General features: G+C 44.5%; 1 long non-coding RNA gene across 5 annotated transcripts in view; it reads right to left on the reverse strand.

Annotated features, from left to right (window-relative positions):
- Nucleotides 1-23,453, reverse strand: part of LOC308432471 — a 155,881-nt gene that overhangs the window by 43,224 nt on the left and 89,204 nt on the right. For 3 of the 5 annotated variants that reach the window (XR_013975407.1, XR_013975410.1, XR_013975411.1), the window contains 6 exons: nt 16,641-19,502; nt 15,579-15,701; nt 14,763-14,797; nt 6,424-6,494; nt 5,170-5,291; nt 506-630 (listed from right to left, as the gene is read on the reverse strand). This is a non-coding gene — a long non-coding RNA (uncharacterized lncRNA). The remainder of the gene's footprint in view (nt 1-505; nt 631-5,169; nt 5,292-6,423; nt 6,495-14,762; nt 14,798-15,578; nt 15,702-16,640; nt 19,503-23,453) is intronic. The other 2 variants (XR_013975408.1, XR_013975409.1) reach the window with 2 other exon arrangements.

Here is a 23,453-nt window from a genome sequence, read left to right on the forward strand (position 1 = left end):
TGCTCTTGCTAAGTGGGAGCTAGCAGGATCCTGATTTGTTAAACTTAATCCAGAATTATGACAACCTCAATTAACTGCCAATACTCTGGACATCCATTCTGATCAATAACACCCTTTTTTCTGTTAGCTCGCTACAGCCTTGTGACCCAAGGCTCTGGAATGGATCAACCCGCCTACTCCTGCACACGGCTCTGTGTCTCCATGGAAACAGCTTGTCAGGCCCTGCTTGGCTGCAGGTACTGAAGACCTCTCATTTGCAGCCTGGGTTCCACACAGATTCGGTTTTAAAAATCTGGCAGGTGTTAAGAGCCCAGTCCTCCCTAGCTGCCAGGGTCTGACCGCATCACGAAACCTCCTTACACAGCAAAGTTCCCAGCCCCAGTGACATCAGATGGTCCTCAGAAAAACGGAAGGGATTCTGCCCTGGGCTCCTCCCAACAGGTCTTCCTCCCTTGCCCGCTCGGCACACCAAAGGCTGCAGTCATCAGAATGCCTCTGGCCCTACCTGGAGCACCGCCTTGTGTCTCTTAGATCCTCCTCTCTGCATCCCGGTCATTTTTGAGATACGACAATTCCTCCACACTGGCCCTAGTGCTACAGTGCACCCATTCCCCATCGTACAACTGCTTCCTGGAAATATAATGATGTTGTAAAAAGAGGCTTTGGAGGGCAGGAGATGTGGGACAGAGGGAGGCTGAATAACAGACACCAGTTAGAAAGCAACTAACATAACAGGGTGAATATTTTATACAACTTACTTCACACTTACAAATAGCAAGAGAGGCCTTTGCAGGCTCCAAACACAAGACATGACAGGGGTCCAACACAAGGGAACAGCCAATCCTGCTGACTTGAAGGATACCCTGTATGCATGGACGGAATCATCACACTCTCCCCTGTACATATAAGCGATTATTACATGCCAATTAAAAGAAGTTAAAAATAAGATATCAGAACCAAAATGTCAGAGGTTGATTATACCTATCAGATATTTTTCTCTTATGTATATTAATTCCCATATTAACTCTGTGCAGAAGAAACACAAACTCTGAGATGTTTTGGACTTGGGCTAGACACTGTCTGTTGGGTGTTATAGAAACAGAATTGACTATGAACAGAGTCTTAACTTTAACTTGTGACTTCCTCTAGGATTCTGATTATGTCTGGTGGGAAAGTCACAGTCAGGATGAAGCAGATTTTTTTTTTAAATATTCATCTTGTTTTAAAGTTTATTAAATAAAAAACCAGAAAATATTATTAGTGAGAAATCAAAGAAGTAACTGATATTTTTCCCATTAAACGTTTGGATAAAATTTGAAACAAATATAGGACTGGGACTGAAGCTGTGTGTCATATGTGCAAGGTTCAGTTTCTGGGGTATTCACACACACACACACACACACACACACACACACACACCCGCACACAGACATACACACACTCACACACAGACACACATGTGCACACACACATACACATGCAAAAGTCATCCAATGTTCTTTCTTCATTTAAGGACAGTCAGTGGCTCCCACTGCCCTAAGGTAGACCTCAGACCCTGTAAAAGCCAGCAAGACCACGTCGTTACTGATTGAGCCAGCTCACCTCCCAGAATTACCCTCTCTCGTCCTTCTCCCTGCACATTCTGATGGCAGCTGCTCTATGCTGTTGTAACCCGCCATTGGAGCCTGGCCTTATTTTTCCTTCCTCCACGTGTTTTGCTAAAGAGCTCCTTCCTTGTATCCATTGTGGTTCTTGACCACGCCCTAGAACAATCCATCCGAGCTACATCCTGTTCTGTACACTCACGACTGCACCTGACCTCCCCAGGCTTTGTTGTTCACCCCATATAAAAGGAGTCCCGACTAAAGCCTAGTTGGCATCCATCCATCATTGAGTGACCCATATGTGTGTGTCTGTGTGTGCTTCTTTTTCAATCCCCCAGGCCTCTGTCCAAGGCTCGGTGACAGTGGAGGTGTGGGCGTCGTCATCTGGAGGTCCCACCGAGATTGGAAACTGAGGAGACTCTGACAGGATCGTCCCCGAGAGCCCGAGAGCCGGCAATTGTAAGTAAAGGTGGGGGGGACGCATTGGGGCAAAAAAGTGTTAAAAGGTTACTGTTATTTTCTAATCTGCATAAAGTGAAACTAAAATGGGGAAGATGAATTCCTCCGTACTGTTATCAGTCACCAATTTCTTTCTTTGGAGGTCGGTGAAAGATACTCTCCTAAGTGATAATGCTAAAATAAGAGAAATTAGGGTTGAAATGGAAAGAACTCTTGAGACTGTTCAAGATGAACAGACAAAGGGGTCTGTCGCTTCGACAGATACTTCCGATGAGTCGGGAGACAGTGAAAGTGAAAGCTAGGAAGAGTCTAAACCTGAAGAAGAAATTAGGAGCCTAGAAAAAAAATTAGACAAATGTAAATTAAAAAATAAAAAGGGCTTTTCTTCAGAAGGGGTCATTGCTCCTTTGGCCCCTCCAGTCTATGCTCAAACAACAGGGAAGCAGTCCTCTCCCTTTTCTGGGATGGTATGGTGAAAGAGGAGAAAAAAGAAAGTAAACTGTTCTAGAGTTCTTCAAACTCTGGAAGGTCAGGAGACGTCCTGGCTTTCTGGTTTTCTGGACACATGTAATTCTCTTCTCTTGTGTGTTTGTCTCTTGGCGTGCCAAGCTGTCTGTCCGTCCGTCCACGTGTGTCAATTTCTGTCTGTGTTTTCTTTGAGTGTTACTCGTGTTTCACGTTCAAAAGAAAAGGTGGTTAAAACATTACGTGTTGGTTGTTTGTCTCTTGATTTAGTTTTAACTCGTGTCTAGAAGGGTAAAATTAAAGATAGAAAACAGGCATTTGGGGCCCTACACCTGAAGTTAATAGTCTAGCTGGAGGCCTGCTGGAAGCTGATTTTTAGGCTGCTCCTAGATAAAGATGCCGGCAGCTTCTCTGCTTAGAGCTGTTCTACTGCTTCTCCCAGAAAAATTTCTGTTTACTGAGCTCAGAAGGTGACAAGGTGCTCATTCCTTGAAATTACAGCTAAAAAGTGAGAATTTTATCTGGTTTAAATATATAAGATGTGGTCACTTCATGTTTGCTTTTGACTGGTTTTGAAAGGTATAAATATGCTCTGCATGTCTTGGTAGTAAATTATTTGCTTATAAGTAATTGGGTATGAATCAAAAGTTGCAATATTGGTAACAGAAAATTTGTTTTAAACTAGTAACTTGGTTAAAGTCACTCTAGACAACACCACGTGGCATAAGCCAACCCAGGGAAACAGGTTTCTAAAATACCTCTATATTGGGTTCATATTTTATGTAATAAGATAGGACTTAAGACAGTATCTCCTGAGGTATTGGCAGCTGCACTGTAGTGTGTTCGTGTGTGGGAAATTAGCAGCCAAACTTTGTAGCATAAAACTAATACGCTATGATACAAGATCTGTTGATTTCGGAGAGACTAGGTTGTTTGGAGGTTAAGTTTTGCTTTCTAGACTTTTTCAAGAGTTCGTTGATAGGCTGATTAAAATGTCTGAAAAGGTGTTTGGAACTGCTAATGTTGGAATGCTTTTGGTGAAACAATTGGCTTTTGAGAATGCAAACATGGCTGTCAGGTTGCCATAGGCCTTATAGAAAGATTGGCTATACCTCTTCTTGAGCCACCCCAGGCAGCGAATTGCCCAATTGATCCTTGTGCCATTGTTTATGACAAAAAATCGAGTTATGACGCGAGCTCGAAGAGCAAAAGTATTTGGTTCTTCAGATGCTTATTGGGTACAAGCTACAAAAACTAAAAGACCTGAGTTAGTCTTAAAAATGAATTTTAAAAAATTATGGGGCTACTAGGTACAAGAGCAGATGCATAGGTAATAACCTCTGTTCATTGGCCTGATCTTGGCCTAAAATGGTTATTGTTACCCAGTTACAAAGTCAGAGTCCAGAGCAAAGCAGTGATCTCTTGCATTGGGAAGATGAGGAAGTTCACCAAAAATATTTTGAGCCTTATATTTCTAATTTGCCTGTTAATGGGAGTCCTTCTATATAGTCCAAGTAATAAAGTTATGTTACAAGTGTTTGACTGTGGTTATTTGCCTAACCAAGGGTTGAGAAAACAAAATCAGGGCTAAATTAGAGCCCGTTGCAGTTACACCTAGAAAAGGAAAAAACAGATCTAAGGTATTTTTAATTGACAAGCCTGCACACCATTCAGATAAAATTATTTTAAAAGGTGATGTCCCTATATTGGTTAATCAGCTTCAGGAAAAAAAAAATTGGCCACTCAATAGCTAGTGCAGGAAAAATTAAAAGCCGGCCACATTGAGCTTTCTAATTCCCCCTAGAATTCTGCTATATTTGTAATTAAGTAAAAATCAAACAGGTAAAAATTGCTACAGTTTTGTGAAGGGTTGAGGTTGTGGAATTTACAGCCTGGTTTACTGCTTCAGTTGCCATTCCAAAGAATTATCATAGATTTTCAAAGATTGTTTATTCCTTTGCATTTTCCTGATTGTAAAGAGTTTGCTTTTGGCCTGTCTGCTTGTGGTTTTGAGAGCCCTGAAGGCGATGGGTGTCTTTTTGCCTCAGGGAATAGCTGATGGCCTTGTGTTGTGTCAGAGATTTGCTTTGGTTTGGTTCTAGCTCACAATTCCAGGTTATAGTCTATCATTGTGGGGGATTCAAGGCGGAAAGTTGAAGCAGCTAGATATATTACATCACAGTTGAGAAAGAATGGACCATGCTTAGCCTGTGCATGCTTAGCCTGTGCATGCTTAGCTTGTGCTCAACTCCCTCTCTATGTTTATTCTTTCCAAGACCCAAACCCAAGGAGGGCACTGCCCACACCCAGGGTGGGCCTCCCCCTAGTGAACTCAGGAAAACTCTGTCGTAGATGTGCCCACCGAATAACCTGATTATGTTAGTTACTTTTCTTTTGCTGTAATGAAAACACTTTGATTGGGCTATAGAGGAATGGTCCAGTGGTTAGAGCACTGGCTGCTCTTCTAGAGGACCCAGGTTCAATTCCCAGTATCCACATAGTGGCTCACAGCTGTCTGTAGCTACAGTTCTAAGAAATCTGACACTTTCATACAGACATACATGTAGGTGAAAAATCAATGCACATAAAATAAAGGCTTTTTAAAAAACATATGATTAATTCAACTTATAGAAGAGTTTACTTGGTTGTAGAGGGGTAAGAATCCATCACACCAGGGAATCACACCAGCAGCTGTCAGATATGTCGGTTGGAACATCGGAAGACTCGCATCTCAAACAGCAAGCAGTAAGCAGAGAGAATGGCCTGGAAGTGATGTGAGTAAATTATACTCTCAAAGTGTACTCCAGGACACATAAAACCACTCCTCCTGAACCTCCCAAGCAACACCAGACTGGGCTCAGGCATCTGAGCCTATGAGGGACATCCCCATTCAAACCATCACACCGAGCTAGGGAATCTCTCATTAAGACCCCCTTCCAGATGTAGCACACTGTGTGAAGTTGTCAAAAGTAATCCCCCTGCCACCCTTTGTACAACTTCTGGCACATTTTGGGAGGCTCTGCTCTCAGGTCTACAATTTCCACGGTTTGTTTGTTTCTTTATAAGTTTTAAATGTCTCTCCCACATTTTCCTTTTTACCTGTCTCTTGTGGTCTGTGTGCCTACCTCTAGCTCAGTGCCCACCACAGTTACTCAGATACCTACTGCATGAAGAAGAAAATGGGCAAAGCCTCTGGAATTGAACTATCACCCCACACTGATGGTGAACCAGTCCTGCCTCAGAGTCTGCTTTGGCTTGGTACCTAAGCTCCACCAGCCTAGTCCAGCTCTAACTTAACCACATGCCAAGGTATTGCAACACAGGCTGCTGGCCACTGTGTTTGGGGATACTTCTGTGTATGTGTCACTGTGCGTCACTGCCTCTGCTCACCTTTGCCTACCCCTGGTTGCTTCCTTTTTTTGTAAGCCACCTGGGAGGTCTACACCAACCAGCCTTGGGGCTGAGCCCACGTCAGCTGGAAAGCCATTCCTAAGAGCTGAGATAAGGAGGCAGACTTTCCCCTGCAGTCCTGGAAGATCCCTTTCTTGCTGGTGGTACAATTTCACCCAGGCAACACTTTCCTAGGGGAATCCAGGATCTGAATCACAGTCAAAGGTTTCAGGGATGGAAAAGACATGTTGAGTGTCTCCAGAAGACAGGATTGTTTTGTCTTGTTTTGTCAGGGGCTTGGGGTTAGTTGGTAAATGACATATGTTCAGATATCAATCAAAGGGAGTGGGTGAATGAATGTGGACCTTTGTCCCACCGAATATGATAGTTGATCTAGGAGAGAAGCCAGAAGTTGAGAGAGGCCTTTCACTAGAGGCAAGGGCCCACCCACATAGGCACAGGGTGTGGTGTGAGGCAGCACATAGCCCTGGGCCCATCTACTCACGGTTTCCTAAATCACCACACTTTCATCTTCTAGAAACGAGAAATCAACTTTTGGCCGTGGACAAGGATGAGCTGCAGAAAGAATGGATTTTGTTTCAATGTGAGCACAAGGCTAGCTCAGACAGGGAGGGGGGGGGCGCAACCAAAGGCCCGGCTCTACTTTCCCCACTGCAGTAAGTAAGCAAAGGAGCCATTAAATGAGAAAATGTATGTGAAGGCACTTAGCACAGTGCTTGGCAAAGGCATAGGATTCGATAATATTGACTTGTTCGTTTTACATCCACTCAGTGGCAGGACCTATAAAGCAGATTTGTGTGCAGAAAAGGATAACAGGGGTACAGGAAGGGTGGGGTGCATCTGTACCTGGATAGTTGATCAATTTTTCCATTAGATGTGTCTTACTTTGACTCTATGAAAACCCCCAAACCCATCAGAGGCAAAAAATAAGAAAAGAAAAAGAAAAAGAAAAAGAAAAGAAAAAGAAAAAAGCTTTAGATATTTTCACTTTACTATTAAAGTCCATTCTATTCCCCACCCTGCCTCCAGCAGTAATGGAAATGACATAAATGCATTGAACAGCATAGATGGGGGGGGGTGATACAAAATATCTGGTGAAGTTGACGCAAAGACTGCTCAGCCTGAATGACAATACAACTACCATTGTAGGTTGTGCTATGAACCAGAGCCACGCCTGATGACAAGTCTGGAATCAGCTACTTTGGAGGCAGGATGCTGGCTAGTTCAAAGTCAGCCGTGGCTATAGAAAGAGTTGAAAGCTGTCCTTAGCAACCTAGTGGTCCTGTTTCAAAATAAAAAGGGTTAAGGAGATGGTCCCACAGGTAGTGCTCATCTCATTAACAGCAGAGTCTGGGTTTGAATTCCAGGCACCCACATAAAAAGGTAGGTTCAGCAATGTGTGCCCTCGATCTCAACAGGAAGAGCGCTGAGGCAGGAGGGTTTTTCTGGCCAGCCAGTCTAGATAAACAGCCAGCTCCAGATTCAGTGAGAGAAGTAGGTAGTGAGCAATAGAGGAAAATACCTCCCATCAGCCTCTGCCCTTCTCATACACCCATGCCTACACATATATATGCACATATACATACCCAGAAAAAAACCCAAAAAGTAAAACAAGGTTGGGAATGTGGTCAGTAATAGTTTCCCTAAGGGGCATGAGGTTCCAAGTTCAATCTTTAGCACTGAAAAAGAAGTGTGTGTAAGTGTGTGTGTGGGGGGTATGTGTGTGTGAGTGTGTGGTGTGTGTATGTGTGTGGGGGTATGTGTGTGAGTGTGTGGTGTGTGTATGTGTGAGTGTGTATGTATATGTGAGTGTATATGTGTGTGTGTGTGTGATGTGTATGCATGTGTGTGTGAGTGAATGTGTGCATGTGTGTGTGAGTGTATGTGTGTACATGTGTATGTGTGTATATGTGAGAATGTGTGTGTATGTATGTATGTATGTGTGTGTGTGAGTGTGTGTGTGTGTGTTATGTGTGTGTGAGTGTGTGTGTGTGTGTGTGTGTGTGTGTGTGTATGTACTTTAACAAGCCTGGCTTTCCAACAGACATGAGAGCCAATGAGAAGGGGAAGGAGCTACTCAGTCATCTTGCCTTGGTGCTATGGGGGTTTTACACTTAGATGCTTAGGAGCTGGGGAATGGGAGAAGAGAATATCTATTTCTGATGCTTAGTGAGGGGTTGAGGAGGAGGCCAAAGCCTGGCATAGATCATGGGCTCTGCTCCAGAGGAAGTCCTTCATGGGCAGTCTCAAACTCTAGCCTGTGATTCTCAGAACACACAGAACCAAGGACACTACAGAGAGTCCTTGCAAGTGCCCAATAAATGTGTTGGCTTATATGCCAAAGACAAGCTAAGTGCAGAGCTGTCACCTGTGCCTTACACCAGGCTCAATAAAGCTATTGGCTTACTATAAGCTCTGAAAGCAGACTGAGCAGGGCCTGTGTTTGCATGTGCCCCACAGGTGCCCTGTCTTCATGCCTAGCAGCTCCCGAGATCCACAGTCATCTTCAACACTCCAGTACAGAGGTGGGTCTGTGCTGCAATAGGGGCTTGCTCAGATTAGCAAGAAAGAGAAAGCACTTTTGAGACAGGAGCTCACCCTGTAGTCCAGGCTTAGAATTCACTGTGTAACCGACAGCCTCAGGTTACAGAGACGCATCACTCTCCTGACTCAGCTTCCTGAACACAGCAAGTATGTGTGTGTCACCGTGCCTAACTAAATCAACCAGAAAATCCATGTCTGCCTACAAGCTAAGTTTCCAAACTCCAAGATTAATAAAGTAAGAAAAGATATTGGGGGAGGACTTTATTCTCTTGATTATTGTAACAAAAGGCTATCCTAAGTTTAATAATTAAATAAGTTAATAATTAAAAGGCAAAAAAACCTAGTAGAAAAGTAAGTAAAAGACTGGCCTTCCAAATAATAAGCAGTGATCACTGTAACAATCAAATAGTTTATTGTTATTCAAGTTCTGCCTAGTGTGAGCTTCCGGTAATTTGAGCTAGATAAGATCTTAGTCAAGGCTGAAAATCTATGAAACCTTTTTCCTGTACTAATCCCAAACCTAAATCTTTCAGTGTTAACACCCCCGGCTGGGAGTGGAGATAGGAAAGAGCATCCGAAGGAACAGTCTAGCATTGTCTGGGCCTTGTAGACAAATGTCATCAGCTGAGGAGGCGGGACATGGGGGCAGTGTCCCTAAGCTGCAGCCTGTTTCTCAGGGACAGAGTACGCCTTGCTCTGATTTCCGCAGAGCTGCTTGAGTCTTGGTTTTCTATGTGTGGTGCCTGGGCTAGTGGGACCTCCAGGGAACTTAAAGATATGCAGAAGGCTCCCTTCCATCTGGTCCCTTGAATGTGCATCTCTGGCCCCTGGGGATGCACACAGACCTTGCAGTGTCTCAGGGCAGCCTGTGCCAGGCTCACTCCACACACGTCCTCCACACAGGTCCTCTGCCGCCGACAGGACGGAATGCGCAGGTGGTCTCTAAGGAGCCCTTCAGAGCAAAATCGCTGGATTTAATGAAAAGTGTCACACTCAGCCAAGTCAGATGCTCTCTACTTTACACAGGGCTTTAAGATTAATGAATTAATAAAGGTGCCATGGTGCTGCTGTTCCTACAAGTGAATTCAGAATCCTTATTAGCATCCTTTCACTGGGCGTCTGGATAGACCCAGGAGGCATCAACTGGGACGACCCTGTCTCGCAGGTACCCTTTCCTGTCCACCCCCGCAGGGGGGAAAGCATTGCTCGGTATAATATCAAGAGCGCTGTGATGGAAAGGTACACCAGCAAGAACTGGAGAAAAGATAATGCATGATCGAAGAATGCCTATTGCCCTTTTCCTGTCTACCACTAGAACAGTCCATAAGCTATTCTCCTGGTATCATCCGAAGGTGTGTACGTATGTGCGTGCATGCTTGCAGGTGTGTGTGGTGGGAGGTACTGGGGGGAGAAAATGCAAAGACTAGAAAGAGACAGGAAGGGTAGCTGGGTGTGGCTTGCTCTCCCTTAACCTGGTACTTGGGAGGCAGAGTCAGGCAAATCTCTGTGAGTTTGAACCCAGCCTGATCTATGCAGCAAGTTCTAGAACAGCCAGAGCTGCGTAATGAAACTTTGTCTAAAAAAGGAAGAAGTGGGGGCAGGGATGGAGGGGCACCAAGTCCCAATAATCCTTCTGCTGTCCTATAAATGGACAGATGCATGGATGCTGGTCACTGACATCCCTCCGAGGCCGCAGTGTGCACACCAGCATCTCCATCCCAATTCTACCTGCCCTCTGCCAGTCTCTCCACTGCGCAGATCATCTTGGTAGCAAGCAACCCTCCATCTTCAAGGCTGTCTCTGGATTTTGTGGCTGCCAGAAAACCAGTTAGATGCAAGGAAACAAAAGAGATTCAGGGGATAGAGAGGCGTTGGTTCGGCTAATGAGTGAGGTGACTCACAGGCTGACTCAGATGAACAGGGAGAACAAGGCTCGCCTGGGAGAGGGAAGCAGTGGGGGGTAGACCTCAAAGGAGCCCTGAAAACCCGATCTGGGAGGCCAGGAACATGATGTTTTTGGGTTGGTTTTCTTTTCCCTCAGAACTGCTTGGGCCTCTGGAAGGGGAGCAGATCCTCAAACAGAAGAAAATAGGGGCTGGTTTCCTTCCTTGCTTCCTTCCTTCCTTCTTACCTCCCTCTCTCCCTCGCTTCCTTTTTTTCTTCCTTTCTTCCTTCCTCCCTCCCTCGCTTGATTCCTTCCTTCCTTCTTCCTTCCTTTCTTCCTTCCTCCCTCCCTCTCTTGATTCCTTCCTTCCTTCCTCCCTCCCTCCCTCCCTCCCTCCCTCCTTCCCTCCCTCCCTCCCTTTCTTCCTTCCTTCCTTCCTCCCTTCCCCCTCCCTCCCCCTTCTCCACAATCGATAGCCTTCTGTGCTGGAGAGCTGTGAAATGTCCTCCAGCTACACTGACCTGCTTGCAGGCAAATCTCAGGGCACAAACTCAGCAGGAGTTCATTGTAATCAGGTCCCAGTAAGTGAGCAGAATCAGAGCCCACCCTCTAGTTTTCTAGTGCGCTCCATTAGCAAGGAGAGAGGAGCTGCTTTTATTTTTTTTTTAATGAAGTATCTTACATTTAAGTATCCAACCTGTGCTTATAAATATATTAAAAATGGTTCTAAACATATGACTAAGGCATCTTCTCTTTTCTGAATGTCTAACTGAGGTTTTGAGATGGAAGATTCCAAGACCACTCATTGCTGTGAAAGTTGACACTTGCACTGTCTTATGAGGGTTGTACCTGAAATGACATGACTGTCCCCTACACAGCACGGCCATGCCTCCAGAAGATCACATGTTTGTGTAGGGTCCAGTGTAGGGACAGACTACTTACTAGGTGATGAATTTTCTTTGTGCGTCAAACAAGTGGCAAAGGATCAACCCGGCAGCCTCGGCCCATTCCGTCAATGTAAACCCACTGAGCTAGCTAAAAATAACTTCAGCTGATTACATATTTATGTGTAATTTGATGGTTGATGTCTCAGATGTACTTCAGCAGAGCAGTATGCGCAAAGGCAGGGGTTCTTGGCAGCTTGGCCACCTGTCACCTTTCAAGAAATGGGGAAAAAAAAAAAAGCCACAGAATGTCAGCTTCCCAGGCCCCAGCTGACAGCAACAGTGTTGGTTGGCTGTTGTTAATTTCAGCCTTGGCGAACTACTTTTCTGCCACCATGGTGTTGCCTGTATTTAGTGCCGGCTGTTTTATAACATTATAACCCCATCTGTCTGATAATTATGGAAGCGCTGGAGAGTGTTGGGTGTGCTGATAGAAGCAGGCTTATTCTGATGAAAATGAAGAGATCGAGAACTCAATGTGTGAGAAAAGTCGTCAAAGCTGCATGTGGGCTCATTCGTCTACACTGGAGACCAAACCCAGGGCCTCTGCCACAATAGGCTCTACCAGGGAGTATTGGGCTCGTCCTGAGAGAAAGAGAGACTAAACACTTGGGATATACTGGTGGGCTTGTGCAATAAACAGTCATCTGCAAAAAGAAAATGAGGAAAAGCCGTCTGAAAAAGGGAAACTCGTTTGAATGCCTCCTTAGTCATGAGTAACAACACGGAACAGTTAGACTCCAGATGCGAACTCAGGTGTGGGCTGGATCCCAGGCAAGCACTTAGAAGACAGGAGTGTTCTGAGATACCTGAAACCTTTGCTGAATGGGATGGTTCCGTAGGGTCAAGGCCACTTAGAGGCAAACAGCCTTCCAGTTCTTCTGTGAGCTGCGAAAGTGGAAGGCACTTGGCAGTGCTCCCCAACGGCTGCCTTTCCCAATTTTCAGTCTGTATTAACTGGTCTCATTGGAATGAAGTGACCCAGTTGAATAGATTGGCAAGACAGGGAACAGCTTAGGCTCAAAGCTTTGAAGGAACCAACTTAGCTTCCCAAACTTAAATCACTCTGGGCAGCCTTGCTTCTGAACAGTCTTTCAGAATTCACTGGTCTTAAAGCACCTAGACATTCCTACATACTTTACTAACTTGTGCTTTTTCCTTCTTCGAATAGTTCTTGAACATAATTTGGTGTGTATGTGTAAGGTGTGTGCATGTGTACATGCTTGTGTATGTGTATATGTGTGTCCTTGTGGAAGTCAGAGGACAGTCTCGGGTGCTATTCTTCAGGAATTGTCCTGCCTTGAGTTTTGAGACAGGGTCTCTCTCCATCTGTGTCCTGGGACTTAACCATTAGGCTAGGCTGGCAGCCAGCAAGGCCCCGATGCCTCCAGTCTCTGCCTCGCCATCACTGGGCTTAGAAGTATGTGCCTCCGTTCCTGGTTTTTCCACATGGAAGTTAAACACATAAGGATCAGATAGGGCCTTCTTGACAGACGAAGCTATCTCCCCAGCTCCTCTCCATTTTCTTGCTGTGTCATCTGACCCGTCTTTTGCAAGACTCAGAAGCATACTTATGTTAATGTCATTTGTGATACACTGTACATTTTATCAGAATAATTAGCAGAAGGAAGTTACAGATTATTCTTAACATTTTAATATATTTCTGAGTTTACATTAAGATTGTTGATTAATATTTCTCCCAGAAACAGATTAATGCTCCTGTTTGAATGACCCATGTACACTTTTCAATTAACTAGGGATGTTTTTTTCCTTTATTTCCATTTTGAGAAGAAAAAAAAATGTTTCTAAGCCGGGCAATGGCAGCACACACCTTTAATCCCAGCACTCAGGAGGCAGAGGCAGGCAGAGCTCTGAATTTGAGGTCAGCCTGGTCAACAAAGTGAATTCCAGGATAGCCAGGGTTACACAGAGAAATCCTGTTTCTAAAAATTTATTGGATTATCATTATACAGTCTCTTTGTATGATTTAAAAAATATATTTTTGGCCAATATCTGTGTTTTTGTTTCAGCTAGTGATAGGTAAGAAAGCTTTCCATACCAAAAGCCCTACATCCCCAGTTTTTCTTGGATCTTGTGACTTTGTTTATGGCACACTAAGCTGATCAATTTAATGGGAAAATATATGGGGAAATGCTATAAAGCACTAAGCTTTCTTACTCTGTTCTTCTAATGCTGAGACTGCACAGAAATAAAAGGACTAGCTAACATGCCTAGCACGAATTTGTAAACAAGTTTGTATCATGCCTGTGGAACTATTTTACCAAACAAAAAATTAATTTTAGTTTTAATAGTAACTAAGGATTACTCTAATTCATACACTGACTGACTTCCAAATATCTAAATGTCAAGATTGGTCCCTGGCTGGAGAGATGGCTCAGTGGTTAGAGCACTGACTGCTCTTCCAGAGGTCCCGAGTTCAAATCCCAGCAACCACATGGTGGTTCACAACCATCTGTAATGAGATCTGATGCTCTCTTCTGGTGTGTCTGAAGACAGTGACAGTGTACTCACATACATAAAAAAAAACCAAACAAATAAATAAAAATCAAAACAAAACAAACAAACAAACAAAACTTGGTTCCATGGCCAGTCTGCATATCCAAAGCTGCAGGGTCTCCATGACACAGGACAAAAACAGGACATCAAGTATTGGGCAGAAGCCAGTGTCCTAGAACCACAGCAATGACTCATTGCAACGAATATTTACAAGGAAAGATGGGTGGACAGAGGGGTGTACTGTGTGACACACTGTGACATTACATCTTCCACAAAGAGATGTTTTCTATACTTTCCTTCTCCCCCCCACCTCCTTAATTTTCTTTTCTTTTGGGGGAGTTGCAAAGGCAGAGAGTAGATACTAAGGAATGGGGAGATGAGTGGACTGGGGTGCATGATGGGAAACTCACAAAGAATCAATAAAATGTTAAGTTAAAAAAAGACTTGTCCCCAGGTAGTGCTAAAACAAGATGGTAAACTTGCCACATGAGGTCTAGTGGGACATCCCTGGCTCACTAAGGGCATGCCCTCAGAAGGGAGTATGGGACCTTTACCCTACCTCTATTTGCTTCTTAGACATGAAGTGGAAAGTTTTGCGATGTCTCTCACTCCTACCACGGAGTACTATCTCACCATAGGCCCAAAGACTGGGGCCAAGTGGAACTTCTACAACCACAAGCCAAGACAAACCTTCTCTCTTTATAAGTTAATTACCTTGGGTATTTTGTTACAGTGGACGAAAGCTAAGACAAGACTGTTAGGAAAATCAACAAAGATGTTTAATAGAAAAGCACTCAGAAACTTTTAGATGATCCCACATAAAGCCGGGTCATCTCTCTCACGTTCTTTGCATTCTAGTGAAAGCTCTAATTAGCCAAGTACAGACTTGTTAAAACAAGAAAGGCTCCACATTCAACAGGATTTGTAGCTCACCTTCCCAAGCCGTTCTGTTCTTGGCTCCTCGTCATCTGAAAACAAAAGAGGTCAGTCAGTGGAACACCCTTCTGCAACAGAATGAGGTACTTTTAATTATGCATTTTTATAAATAGACAAGAAGATATTTAAATGAATACAAGAGGCTCTATTCCCAGTGATGCTGCCGTCCTCCCTCCCTCTGCCCTCATCCTGGTTTCCATGGTTTCTCACATATCATTCCCGTGTTTCCTATATGCAAACAAAAACAGACAGCACTTCCCTGTTCATACATGAAGTCTGCCTGATTTTCTACCTTGCTGTTTTTAACCTGCTGAGGGCTGGAATGATGCTTCGTGGTAGAGTATTCTTGTAGTACGTGCTAGACCCTATACTCAGTCCACACCACCACGAATCAAAGGAAAACGCGTGTCCCTGAACATATCTTGTGTAGAAGACCTCCTATGGGAACATACAGTGTAAATACCGTACATGGTGACATTTCCCTTAATAAGAACACTATAAAAGCTTGTCCAATATAATTATGTGAGAGAATGTATGTTAAGGAGCCTGATTTATCCTTTCTACACTGTATACATATATCAATACGGTGTATACCGCAAAGACATAACTTGCATTAGTCAAACAGAAAAATTACCTGAGGATAATATTGAAAAATAAGCAAATAATAAAATGGAGAACCCACCCCCCCTTTAATCTTACGTTCTTTATGTCACCGTAGTCAGGGGATCTAAGAACTGGCTATTGTAAAGGATCTGTCACTCGGGGATCAAGATCTGCTTCCTCTTTTGCTGGGAAATATATTTTGCCCCTCACCTCACGTCAGGTGTTGTGGCTGCGGCTGGAGATCAGTCTTGAGTGTACACTCCACCACTGTGTGACTCCCAAACCAAGGCTGTTTTAATTTTCCTTTTGGCTGGGTGTAGACACAGGACCAAACTGCAGGAAGTAAATATGAGCAGATTACATGAGAACCAGCTCAAAGGCCTAATCCCAACACAGCACCGTGGTTATGCCCAGCAGTGACTCTGTAGCCTGCACATTTGAGGATGGAAGAGTCACGGGGAGAAAGCCTAGGGTCCTTGAACTGCCACTAGAAGGAGAATTACACATCAAGGATGCTGTATGCTAAGAGAACATTCCCATACCCTTCAGCCACGAGACTGCTTTGTAGGTAGATCACAGCAGCCAGAACTGTCGAGACTAACACAGACAGCAAATCCTGCGCACTTGAACCCCATCCATCTGTCTGTGTGAGTCTTTCAGCATTCTAGATATCTGGCATCTCACAAGTACTCCCTCCCACTGGACTGTGAGCTCCTTGTGGGAAGCGCCTACTATTGGTTCATAGCCTCAGTGGCTAGAGCAAGCCTTTTGGTGGAGTGGTTGAGTCCTGGACCCCCTGTAGGGCCCATGGCTGACTTTACTTCCCCGTGGGTAGTTTGCTAGGACTGCAATGCACCCCACTGCTTTTTTCTGTTGTCCGTGGCTTGAAATATTAGAACGTTATTAATGTGGCGCCAAACTCCACCAGCCTCACTTTCACTGCTTTCTCATTGTCTTTTCAGGCACTGGGAATAAAGCTAGGCTGTCTTCAAGTCAGCTCCTCAACTCCTTGACAATGCCCCCTCCTACCTCTCCCGTAAGAAACCTGCTGGGCTCCAGGCTAAGTAGTGTTATGTCCTTCCACTCTTCTAAGATTGCCCCAATTAGAACCCTTATCACTGTTCTGCTCTCCCCTGCACACACACGGGACTGTCACTGTTCCCTGTTCAACTAGTCCTCGTGGTGGAGGACTCTCGGAGTAGACTGACCAGTCCATGGCGGACCACCTGTCCATCTCAACAAGGACTCCGTGCATTAACCAAAGCAGCTCACCAATTTTAACAGTCTTGGGGCAGCAGTGTGGCCTGGAGATCCATCCGAGCTTTCCATCTATCTTGCTCTCTCTTCTTCCTGCTGCAGGAAGAAGTCACCTGCCACCAACCTACACAGCACTTCACTGTGCAGTCTGAGGCTTCACCTCTCTACGAAAGATGAGATGGCTGGACCACATGATTGCGGTTTGTTTCCCACTCAGAAATCCTTTGTGTGTAGAACAGGAAATGCTGGGAGAATGCACAGGCTCCGGAACAGGATCTCTCACCCAGACAGCAATGGGAGTATAAATCTGCCTAGAAACAAGCTTGGCAAACAAGATGGGAAACAACAGGTAGTTTTTCTCAGCCGGATTAAACAGATACCCACTGACATCTGGACACTGTGACCGGTCACAATTATATACTAGAGACAAAGGACCGCTGGTATAAAGTCAAGGAAAACACAGCACCAGCTAACAGTGACAAAGCAAAGAGAAATATCAGGGTGGCTCCTGGAAACGTGGTTCTGGGGAATATACCACCCACACTTTTTAAACTCAAGGAATAACGACATATAGTGGGATTTCAAGCTACTGAAAGCCTAGTTAGGTGCATTACTTGTTTCTTCTTCTCACTGCACATATGGTATTTTCATACCCACCACCAAAGACCCTCCACTACTGGGTCAAAAGTGCTATTTGCTGGGGGCATGAGATCATGTCTGTATATCTCTTGCCCTTGGACAAGTTCTTATAAAGCAGACATCTTGCTTGCTTTTAGCAGATTAATTTTTCTTGCTGTTTCTGCTGGCTAGCCCTCCCCACCACCCCCACTCTCGCGCTTCTGAGGCCGGGTCCACTTCCCACCTCAGAACAAGATTCCGCACATTATTATTTGACCTCCTTTAAAAACCTCATTGCCAGCTTTCTAACCTGATCTGGGCACATTCCCCATCGGGGCCTGCATTTCCTGTGGATGATGAGTTGGTTTCCTAGGTGACAGAGGAAAGGAATAGACCTGTTAGCTTGTGGCTTCTGACTCACTCTCTGCAATGGACGTCACAGCATCCTGGCTGAATAAGTGGATGCTGATAATAAGCCGGAGCCGAAGGTAGCAGCGGGGCCCTAATGGTTAAGACAATCAAGCTGTACCGATTGCCCTCCCACGAGACAAGCCAAAAAACCCCATAAATTCTGAATCTGAAGAAACAAACAGCAAATCCCAGGCCCCTGAGCCCAGTCCTTTATAAATTCACACTGGAATGCTATTCTGCAATGATCTCTGTACCGCTTGCTGTTCGGGGACGGACGTGGAGGAGACAGGGTTCTCTAACAAAAAGGCCCATGAAGGCCAAAAGGAGAGGCAGCAACAAACCAAATACTCAAATTCGGTTTACTGAGATGACAGCTGCCTTTACATTTTCACAGCTGTTCCCATGACGGCCCAATCAGTCATTAGAGACCACAATGAAAAAGAACAGATTCATCTTCAGAAAAGTTAGATTTCATGGAACTTGGAGACAAGGATACACACACACACACACACACACACACACACACACAAACACTCATACACAAGCTTACATTTCTTCTTCTTTTTCTGCCATCTCAACCCAGCACTGCACAAGTCAATAAAAGCTGTGTGGAACCAAAAACCTGAAGCATTCCTTTGTTCTTCAAGTCCCAGTCAGAGCAGGCTCAATGGATTCTTAAGATTCTTGAATCCCTTAAATGACCAGCAAACCTAAAGTTCCTTAAAGGCGATAAAGCATCTTGTTTTTCTCAGGGGCCTTGAGGGATACTTTAAATAGCATGAGCAAGCATCTGAATGAATTAGACAGCAAATGTAGGTTAGCTTTATTTAGACAGATAAAGAAGCAGAGAAAGTTGTCCGGTTCAAGGGCAGTGCAGCCTGACATGACAACATTTCTCAGAGGAGGGGAAGCTGCTGTGGGAGAGAGAGGTATTTTGGGCAAAGAGCAAAGTTCCTTTGTAATCTCCAGGGACAGAGATCTACTCTCTTCAGCACACAAGAGCAAGATTTAAGAATGGCCAGCTAGTCACTGACGGAAGGACCTATAGATTTACAATGTAAAAAGGAGCATAGCCCATCTGAGTTCACCTTTTTCCATTCCTAGGGGACATCATCAGAAAACGATAAGCTTCTTGGGACATAAGCTGGGCCAGGGAGCGCCTTGAGCGTCTCGGAAGCAAGACTTCAGATCTACAGCAATGGCCCTTAGTTTCCACAGGGGGTTAGTTACAGTATCTCTCCCCCCACGCCCTGAGACCAAAACATGAAGATGCTCAAGTCTGTTCTGCAGAATGATATATCCTATGCACATCTTCCTGCATATTTTAAATCTTCTTTAGATACCCTGAAATACCTTACATCATGTAAATGTTGTATAATGGCTGTGATGCTAGACTATCCAGAAATGATATGAAAAAAAAAATCATGAGTGTTCAGGATATATGCAACAACTCCCCCACTGCTGCTGCCACCACCAATATCTTCAATGCTGTTGGCTGAATCTGAGGATTCAGCATCCATGGATACAGTGGCCAAGTAGACATCCAGATGGAGGGCCTCTGGAGATACACACAGCAATGGTGTGGGGTCATTCACGCATTCACAGTACGTAAAGGCTTGAGAAAACAAGTCAATAAATAAATTTGCATTTTTCTTGCTCCGCTCTTTCCGAGATTACTCTCTGGAAGGGCTGCTCCTTTATACATGTGTTCTGAAAGTAAATGATGTATGGAAGAAAGTTACCGTTCTGGTTGTATCGTTTGTGCCATGATGTTTAAGGCATCTTCCCTGGGTCTTCACTGGTTTCTTCTCAGTGCACAAAAGTCCAGTGTGCTTTACAGTTCAGCAGCTGCTCCCAGTTGTAATTAAAATAAAAAAGACATTAGATATAGTCATTTGAATAAATTATAATTCTGAATAATTAATGATTAATAATTTTGAGAAAATCAATTTCTTCCTGAGACATAATTTTGTACTTGTAAAAGTAACACTGAATTTATACTTAGGATAAACAAAACATCTTGGAAAAATAATCTATCAAATAAACAAAAAAAAAAAACCTCTAAACCAAGTTTTTGGCAACTTTTTTTTTTAATTCATGAGTTTAAGTTGTGCATGGATGTGGGCCAAGAGCACTGTATGGGGAGCTCAGCGCCATGGAGGTCACAGGTGGTCCAGCTCTTGATGCGGATGTTGCAGACGGTCTTAGGGCATCCCATGGATGCTGGAAAGTTCCCTCAGCAACAGCAGCACTTGCATAACTATTGTTAAACCAGTGCTGTTTCTCCAGCCAGGTGTTTGTTTGTTTTTTGTTTCTTTGTTTTCTTTTTCCTTTCCTGCTCTTTAGAGAACACAGGTTCAGTTCCCAGCACCTACTTGCTGGCTTACAACAGTCTGTAACTCCATTTCCGGCGATTCAGCACCCTCTTCTGGTTTCTGAGGGTACCAGGCACACACACATACATGGTATACGTAAATTCACACAGGCAAAGCACTTATATAAATAAGATTTTTTAAAAACTGTCAAACTTGTCACTTCTGAAAACCATGTGGCTTTACAGACTGCCAAAGCGGTGTCACAGAAAAGTGACCTAACGCTGTTGTGAAGCCAGACCTGCGCCGAGTAGGGGACTCACTGGTACTTTCTCTTCCGTCTGCTCCACGCATTTCTCCCTTTAGTGGTTATCACCGGAATGCCCGCCACATGCAGAGAAAGCACGGGTGCCTGAGCATTCACATTCTTCCTCACTGTCTGCTCTTTCCTGCCTGGCGGGCTCCTCTCCACTCTGTCCACCCTAGCTCCTCTCCGGTTACTGCTGCTGACCCTACAGCACATGCTAAAAATGTGTCCAGCAGGGAAGTACTGTTCGCACTGTAGCCAAAGTCCACTTAACTCCCTCATTCACTGCCAAAATCTCAACATCCTTTTAACTCTTTGTGACAGTGGCAAATGGGCTAATCATCTGCGGCCACTCTGGTTCTACGAGCGTGACGGACTGCTAATAGGTGTGACTGCATTTCTGAAGTAATATTTCTGAGACCCAGATACCAAGTATATTCAAAAGCTGAATCAACATTTTATAAAACTGTTTTACCTAAAGCCAAATCCTAGAACCTTTTCATGTGCGTACTTACCAGAATGTAATCAGAAGGAAAATTAGCTATTTCCTTTTTAGTAGAAACTAACATTTTAATTGAACCAAAATGATGAATGTAGTAACCCCGGTGGGAGCGGGGTCGCTCTCCCGCTCGCTCTGACGTCACCAGTCACATTACTATTGTTAGAATGTGTTTGTTAAAACTTCTCAGTGTGTGCTAATAATGGGGTTCCGTGATGCAATTTCACAACCTGTTTTTAATATTTCTAAGTTCTGCCGAATCAAATATTTACATGGAGGGACAGAGCTAAGTTGTAATCAGTGGATGATACAAAAAATGTGGTGTACAGAGCTGTTAAAATAACGACAACCCCCCACCCCCACCTCTGTTTTCCTGTGGTCTTCATGCTTGCTTTGAAAGTATGATTTCAGCAATTTCATGTCACTATAAAGAAGAAAGTATTAGAACAGAGTGTGCCTGGGCAAGGTAAGACTCAAGCTTTTTATTTTGTGACATTTGTGTCTCTTCAGCATGACCCTGGCAGTCTTCCTCTCATGAGGCAACTTCCTGCTCTGTTTTTGTTTTGGCCAGAGATTGTTTCAAGCCACCCCACCCCCTCTTGCAACAGTTTGCCTGTGAGGTACTTAGCTGCCACTTTGTTTTCTGTCCTTCCATTTCTGCTTTCTGTGGCAACCCCTACATAAAAGTAACTAGTACTCTATCCAAATGGATACTCACTCAGAGGCTCTCAAACACACACACATATAGATATATACACATACATATGCACACACATACACACACACACACACACACACACACACACACACACAGCCTAGACTCTTCCATCCTCACCCCGAGACTCACACTATATCAGCTGTTGGCTGGATTTTATCTGTGAATAAAAGCAGTGGCTCTTAATGTCAGTTCTGTGGTTGGAATGGGTGCTAAGGAAGCTAGAAACACTCAGGGATCTTGGACCTAGAAGAAGCTGGCCATACAGGTTAGGGATGATAAAGGTAAAGGCATCAAGCTGTCTGTCACGAGAAGAGCAGAAGAAACTGGACTTGGGTTCCTTTACCTGGAAAGGTTTTTTCTGTCTCCTGATGGACATGCACTGGTTCCTCAAGGCTCAGCTCACCACTCTGTGGAACTCTGCCTAAGACACCACTGTCTCTGACTCGGCCTCCTGCAATCCTGGTTTAGATATCTTCCCTTGGATTGGAAGGTTCAGAAGCACAGACACTGGCTGCTTCCGCTTTAATCTTAGGAGCTGCTACACAGTGAGTGTCAACATGTACTCGAAGCATGAGCAGAATCCATGTCCTCTCTCATGAGGACAAGTGACTGACTTTGGTGAAGGAGAGAGACGGGAGTATCTTTATTGGCTTCCCTTCTAAGACTGGCAGAGAGGAGCTGACCTCACATCAGGGGCTAAAGGAAAGAGTTAATTAGCAATAAACAGTGCTGCCCGGTGCCTCAGCGTCCTCACTAGTGACAAATGAATACGTCCAATGCTACCCACAGAGCAGTCAGGCACAATGGCACACACCTTTGAGCCCAGCGCCAGGGAAACAGAGAGACAGGCTGAGAGTTCACTATGAGTTCAAGGTCAACCTGGACTGAGCATCAAGTTCCAGACCAGCCAACTCTACACAGTGAGACCCTGCCTCAAACAAACAAGTAGAAAAATAAATAGAAAAGGGGTCTCTTGAAGCCTTGCAAGATCAAGTCTCAAGAGGCAGAAGAGGAAGATCACCTTAGCAAATGGTTATTCATCATACAGCCTTTAAATCAATCGGTGAGAGCCACATCTCAGAGTATAATGTGTCACTATTTAAGTGGTCTGCGTATAAAGAGAAGGTAAGGATGAAAGGGAACTTTGACCTCCTCCTCTTGCTTTTTTATCACATTAAAATCCCATAATGTTTCTTAGAGAGGTGAACCCTGGTCCTCATGGTGGGTTTGTGGTTAGGATTTCTGGTGGTGAACACAGGCACCAGAGCCTGAAAACTGAGTATGTGAACCAGGGGTCCTGTCATGGTAGATGAGGATGTCTTTGATCTCCTTCCAAGCCTTGACTAGTAACAGGCCACCGTGGCTGTGGAGATGCACCGATGGGATAAATCTGGGCTGGTTGACCACCACCCTTCACACAGACCTGGATGTCCAGGCTAGCCGACTGCTGATAGAGTTTGCCAACCCACAGGACTGTTCACTCTGGCCAGGCCATTCCTTGTTTGCAGTACATCATAGCTGTACCTGCCTTCTGCAGCGGACCCTTGGGCAACAGGACTACAAGCCTGGGATGTGTAAAGGGCTCAATGCTTTACTCAAAGATCCCAGTTTAATTCACACCTACACCATAAATGGTTTTATCGTCTTCCTTGTCCACACAGAGAAAGTAGGGGTTGCAAGAATCAGAGTTAGGAAGGGGTACTGTTAAAAAAAAAATTGAAACGTGTTTCTTTGTTACTCTCAAGAGCTATTTCCTGTTTTCTTGTTTGTCTGGAGTTTTTGTTTGTTTGTTTGTGACAAGCATGTGCCACCAAGCCCAACTCCAAGAGCTTTTAAGAGACAGAGGTTTATTTGCTAAACTGGAAAACAAAGGCTGAATGTTGGTCAAGGAGTGTAGCTCAGTGGTTTGATACTTACTTAGCATGTGTAATGTCCTGAGTTGGATCTCCAGTCCCCAAATAAC

This window comes from Micromys minutus, assembly GCF_963924665.1.
Source record: "Micromys minutus genome assembly, chromosome: 18".
NCBI lineage: Eukaryota > Metazoa > Chordata > Mammalia > Rodentia > Muridae > Micromys > Micromys minutus.